This window comes from Vanessa atalanta, chromosome 5, assembly GCF_905147765.1.
Source record: "Vanessa atalanta chromosome 5, ilVanAtal1.2, whole genome shotgun sequence".
In the NCBI taxonomy this organism is placed as follows: domain Eukaryota; kingdom Metazoa; phylum Arthropoda; class Insecta; order Lepidoptera; family Nymphalidae; genus Vanessa; species Vanessa atalanta.
In genome coordinates this window covers 3,625,303-3,631,875 of record NC_061875.1, presented here as the reverse complement: position 1 = coordinate 3,631,875, position 6,573 = coordinate 3,625,303, and the positions used below count along the sequence as shown (strand labels likewise).

The window sequence follows — 6,573 nt, the reverse complement described above, 5'->3', positions numbered from 1 at the left end:
GCATTCGAATATAATTTTCACGACGGTGGCAGAATTGAATAAGCTAACCGGCTCTCCCATCATAAATCACAGTTACAAAACAAACAGTCATACTTCAAATCAATTACGGTAAGACAATGTTACCATCGACAGTACAATCGGCTTCTAGTAAACGAACAGTGGTACAATAATGTCATTATTTAGTTCAATTTACAGAATTAGCTTGATAAATGTATTTAAATTACTGTTATCGTATACAGATGCGCGCGCCGTAGCTCCTACGCCCGTACGAGGAAAGCTCAGTAGCATAGACGCCGTCGGAGGGAGTTTACGTTGACTCCTTACTTTGTTCTGGATCGCGTTTTCGTATCGAACTAATCCGAGTGACAGTTTAAGGTGATTTTCAGTGTACAAGTGAAGTGAAGTGAAAGTGTTCGAAGGTAAGCTTGTTTACGTATACCGTTTATATTATTGGAATTGTTATGTGTTGTTTTTTATGTAATTGTAATTTTATTTCGTTATAAAATTATCGTTTGAATTTTATTAAGGAATGTGATCACGATGGTAATTCGATTTCATTATTTCGTATAAGTTTTACGATCATATTTTGATGTTAATTTACGTAATGTTTCATCTCGAATATAACAATTATGTTCGTCATTACAGTATGACCGATTACGAAAAATTAATAATACTTTTCACTATTAATTCTTAATAATATTTCAAATATGTCACTATAATCATATTACAGAGAAAATAACAAATTATTATTTATTTTATAATCAGAATATATCTGCATAAAGTCGAGCAAAACAAGTCTATTATCGATAGGGAAAATGGGATGGTTGCTTTGAATTATATATTAGCTCCCGCGCACGACATTCCCCGCCTCGTTTATGTAGTTAGTTTAGCTTTCAATTTTTTATACAATTTTGCTTCGGTCTGATTAAGTCTTAACTATCGTCGATACGATTAATATTCTTTATACATTGAAATAAAGTATACAAGAGTATGATAATCTAATTAAAAAATATTTTTATATCATTTTAAATGTATCATAACAGTTGAATATTTTGTGCCAGCCCGGCAAATGTCACTTGCTCTTTAGGTATTGTATCGCCGAATAATTTAAAGGTTAACCAGTACTGTTACAAGTAAATCTTTGTGCGTTTTTATTATTGGCGGCGCTTTGATATCTTAAGAAATGACTTAACAAATTCTCGAATTATCAATAAAACGACAAAAGTACGATGATTCGTTTAGCTTATAAATGATACATTTCTATAAGGAATTCAAAGGCGTCCGAATAAAACACGTTTTGAGGGATTTAAAGTCACGTGTTACTTTAAATCTTCAAGTGATGATTTTATCTCAAATTGATTTAAAAAAATGTAATCACGTTGCAATAAATAAAGATTCATATTAATTGAGTTCTTGTTTTTTTAAATCTATATTTCAAATATATTTACTTTAATCTCATTCTAAGTCTTATTCTAAGTCTTTATTATAAAGTTACGTATTAGTATGTACCAAATCTTGCAAAAGAATTTTAAGCCAGCTTATCTCAACCGATCGAGTTGATATCTCGCACACACTTTTGGTGCTCTTGAGAATACATTTCTTTTAATTTAATACGTTTTAGTATATTCTTAAAATTTTTCATAATACATTACTTTATTTAAAGGGAATTAAAATTCAATCGATAGATAGATAAATATCTTCTCTGATCTGGCGTGTTTAATTTCGAACTGGTAACAGGTTTTTGACAATCAATAAGAAAATGTAACGCTTCTATTATCAATATTTTTTTTAAATATATAATTATTTAAATATTTTTTGCTTAATAGTGCATTCTGAGTTCGATTATAATTGAAGGATCACATAACTTGGAAACTTTACATTGATTAATGTTAAAAAATATATATTTAATGTGTATCTTTAGTTGGTGACTCGTAAATTAAATAAATAAATACATATTTTGACTCTTTAATTAAAAATTATTTGTCACTAACTAAAAGGCACTTATACTAAAAACATTGAATACATAATATATTATAATGAGTTACTTTTGCGGGTACTCGTGCGTAAACAGATTTGCTTTGCTTTGCTTCCGTTTGAAGTCCACTAATAAAAAATAGCTTCCATTGAGGAACTGTCAAAAAATAATCGGTTTTACTAATTATTTTTGACAGTTTTTTTTTTTAATTATCCAACGTCATTCAGCACAGCGTTCTCTCAGGGGAACATAATATTACTTATATTAATATTATAATTGCAAAAGTCCCTTCGCTTAGATGATTTTTCTCAATAATGTCAAACTGCTCGCAGGTTTGAAACTTGACTTCGAAGCGTATAAAAAGGCGGAGTTTTTTTGTGTATTTATTTTTAATTCATAAAAAAAATATATACAATTTTGGATTAAAATTTTTGTATCTTTGGTTTCCAAGCATAATTTAGAGATTGCTTTAGCTAGAAGGTATTTCTATGCTTCTGTCTAATTAGCTTGGCTCAGTTGATTGTACACATGAGATTAAGCCTTAATTATCAGTTTATTTGTATTGATTATCTTATCAACAATCTAATATAGCTTAGATTAACTAAGTTCATAGGAAGAAGTATTTAAGTGTCAAACTCATCTAAGAATTTTTGTACAACTGATTCATGCATGAGAGCATTGGTACAGATCTCTATTTATTTTACTGTTAAGTAAAAAATATTATGAAATTCGAAATATCTGAATACATCAAATACACATTTATAAAACGTTAAAATGAACAAATTAAGATTATTGTTTATTAAGAAATTAAATTTCTTAAAATACCAACGACGATTTTTTCAAATAATAACATTCTAAAATCAAATTTTACCTCGACTTCCTTTAAATGTGGTAGATGTAACTTACGATATTTTAACTATAATTTTGAAGTTACATCATTGAATTAAAATGAAATACAAAATTATTCAAAATATTCTTTAATTTATTTACGATATCCGGTCCATAAATAACCTGTAAAATCCTGGCTTTTGAAATAATTTCGATAAACAATGGCCGTACGAAAATAATTGATGTTAAAACAAAGAATGGCTACAAAGGGAATTATCGTTGGAAATAAATAGCGTCACTTCAAAAGGATTATGCGGATGACAAGCGACGAGGTTTGGAGTATGAGGACACGTTATTAAAAAAATGCGTTCATAAAATCATCTAGTCATCAAAGTTATATGATCAGAAAATATTTAAAGAAAAATATATATTCGCACTAACTTTCTACCCTCGCTAAGACCGCGTAACGGGGGCTCCAATATTAGGTAACGTGTGTTAAGTAAGTTATGTATAGACTACTGAACGGATTTGGAATAGTCCAAATCCGTTCAGTAGTTTTTGAGTAAAAGACAAGAAAGATCGTTCCATCTATCTTCAGAAAAAATCTTGTTTATAATATTAGTCGGATATATTATATTATTAACAAAACGAAATTCATTTTAATAAATGTATTACAAAAGCATAAAATAATAATAATTAATAACAAAATACCTACTTTAACCAATTTCTGATTTGCTAATATTATTACAAAACAGTTCAACAATGATACGCCTGACTATTTCGCGCTGCCTCCCGCCAAAATTTGAATGAATTTAAAATCATCTGACAGCTTGACGTATGGCGTTCGGATAGTCACACTAATTCTCCTTAATATAATATGTATAAAAGTTATCAGAATGACGTACGACATTCGTAGTTAATCAAATCCTTTTGTTGCCAACGGATTAATGATTAATTAATAATATAATTTCTTAAAATATATTAATATTGTCGAAAAATTTAATTAGTTTCTTAATGTTAATTTTAGATTTATATATTTATTGGTTAAATAAACATTTCTGGCGTATAATTTTAAATTTGATGAAATTGTAAAACTAATCTCCTTTGATGTTCTCTATGATATATCGTAGTTTGTACATTGAATATTAATACAACTATTTAAAATTTAGCGTATTACTTATTATATATTATTTTTCAAAACAATCTCTAGTACAGAAATAAAGAAATAATAAAGTTTATCAGGAGTCGTTTTGAAAAAAATATTCTGATAGTCATAGAGCCGATATAACCCAACTTCGATTAATCAACTTTAAAGATTAAGCAATTAAAATTGTTCAAACCCAATGTTAAGTTCATGTTACTATACTTATAAGATGTAGAAAGAGACACAATATTTCACAAGCTACTTTCGAATATTCATAAACCTAATTAACAGCCTGTTAACGTCTCACTGCTGGGCAAAAGCGTCCTCCCCTTTGAGGAGAAGGCTTGGAGCTGCACCACGCTGTTCTAATGCTGGATATACGTGGCAAATTCCTATCCACAACGTGCAGATTTTCTCCTGATGTTTTTCGTCAAGATGAATTCGAGATGAATTCATTATTTCATTAGCAGCCTGTAAATTTTCCCACTGCTGGGCAGTGGGAGTTCCCTCTCCCTTTGAGGAGAAGGTTAGGCTTGCGAGATGAATTATAAATACAAATTAAGTACGTTAATTCAGTGGTGCTTGCCCCGGGTATGAATTCAGAATCATCAGTCAAAATTCACGTCTTATAACCACAGGGCCAACACGGCTTTAAGTCTCAGTAAGTTACATAAAACACCAAAGGGCAGATTAGATGTCGAAAGCGGAATTGAATCGGTCATGCTACTCTGGGACCCAAAAGACGTCCCCAGACAGGCTTTTGATTGTAACTCCCAAGACAATACGATGTAAATCTGGGAAAACGATTCTGGTACAATTCAAGGGCATTGGAGTTTCTTGGAGCAATATTAATCGAAAAGATGTATGCCGAATGTATGGTTACTCTAAATCTCATTTAGGGATCTTAGAAGATAAAATAAACATATCGGAATATGAGGCATTTTGTATACGTTGAATATAAAATACCAGATTCTGTCCTAGACATCTAACCGAATCTAATTTGATTTGAGAGAATCTAATTTGAGCATAATTATTTCATTCGACTCTCTAGAACGTTGAACTGACACGGTCCAGTGGTCGTAACACGTGAATCTTAACCGAAAATTGCAGGTTCATGCCGAGGTGGACGGTGGTGTTGTTAGGTGAAAGAAAATCGAAGAATCGGCAAGCTTGGTTTGAAATTCTGATACAAGTATCCACTTTTCATCAACTCGCCTTGGTAGCAGCTTTGTGCAATAAGTTCCAAACCTGAACTGGGAAATGTCTTTGGCGCTTGTTGCTTTTTTTATAATGTGGAAGATAATATGTTTAAATTGTGAACAAATATTTCAAAAAGTATACCAAATTAAAATATGTATCAATAAAACATTTTCAGGATTCACGTTGACCGTTTTCCAATCATTTCACGGAACCGTCATAATTTTAATTATGAATGGTTTGAATTTTGTTTTAATTTAAAGTTGTTTTAACTAATAATTCTCTTATTATTGAAGTATTATATATATCACGCTTAATATGCATTTACCATATTATTTTATTATTACTTGGTGGCTTTATACAAGCCTATCATGGTTGGTACCACTGATTTTTACTGTACCATTTATTCTACCACCAAAAACATTCCTGTATTCTAGAGAGCTATCATAATTACCATAGCTGGTATCGTATTGCTGTGATACCAATAATGATTAATATATCTTATAGTTCTAATATATACATATGTGTAGTATATACAGTGTGTCCGGCTACGGAATAGCGATATTCTATATACTACACAGATATGATGTTTTTTGTACACATCAGAAATTTCATTACAAAAATCAAAATGGCTGCCATTTAGCGTGGAGATAGGTTGGACAAATTTTATGCTGTATATGTATATTAAGATAGTTGTTTTATTAATGAAAACTAATAATATAAACTACATATTAAAGAATCAATTGTTTACTGTCATAGAAAAAAATATTATAGCTACAAGAGAAAATGTCGCGTCACATAAAATAATTACAGTTTTAAATATATATCATTGAAAAAAATCACAGCAATTGTTAAGTTTGTAAACATTGATATTCAAATTAAATTGAGATTTTATATTCGTAAGTAATTCAATTCGGTAATGGACACAAGTCCAAAATCAACTTACATTTTCAGTCGGATTAATTATAAATATAATAAATTGCGCAATCATTAAGCAATAAGTTTATATATTTAATAATAACAAAACAAATGAAATTCTGTTAAGTTAAATATTAAAGTTGTATTATGGTAATAATACTATTTTTATTTGTTATTTGATTTAATTGATAAAATTTAAATACTTTATTCGAATTATGTACATTTTAAATAATTCAGTTCTTTTGAGTGAAAATGTATGTGTTTATTAATAAAATTGAAAGTATTAATGCGTGTACGTTCATTTCACATCGCAAAATAAAAACTTTCATCTTTATTATACGGATATATTTTTTTAGCAAAATTCACGCTCAGAGAAACAGATATAAAAACTTAAGGTGCCATTACCTAATCAAATAGTTTAGATTGATCATTAATAAAATAATTATCAACCTTTTCAAATTAATCTAGGAGTTAAACCTTCTTGTTTGAAGGTCTGTAATTACTACGAACG

General features: G+C 29.4%; 1 protein-coding gene across 1 annotated transcript in view; it reads left to right on the top strand.

The window, feature by feature from the left end:
* The first annotated feature begins 287 nt into the window (after positions 1-287).
* LOC125064099 overlaps positions 288-6,573 on the top strand; it is a 290,773-nt gene continuing 284,487 nt past the window's right edge. Inside the window, exon 1 of the mRNA XM_047670889.1 lies at positions 288-419. The gene's annotated coding sequence lies outside the window, so the exon portion shown is untranslated. The remainder of the gene's footprint in view (positions 420-6,573) is intronic.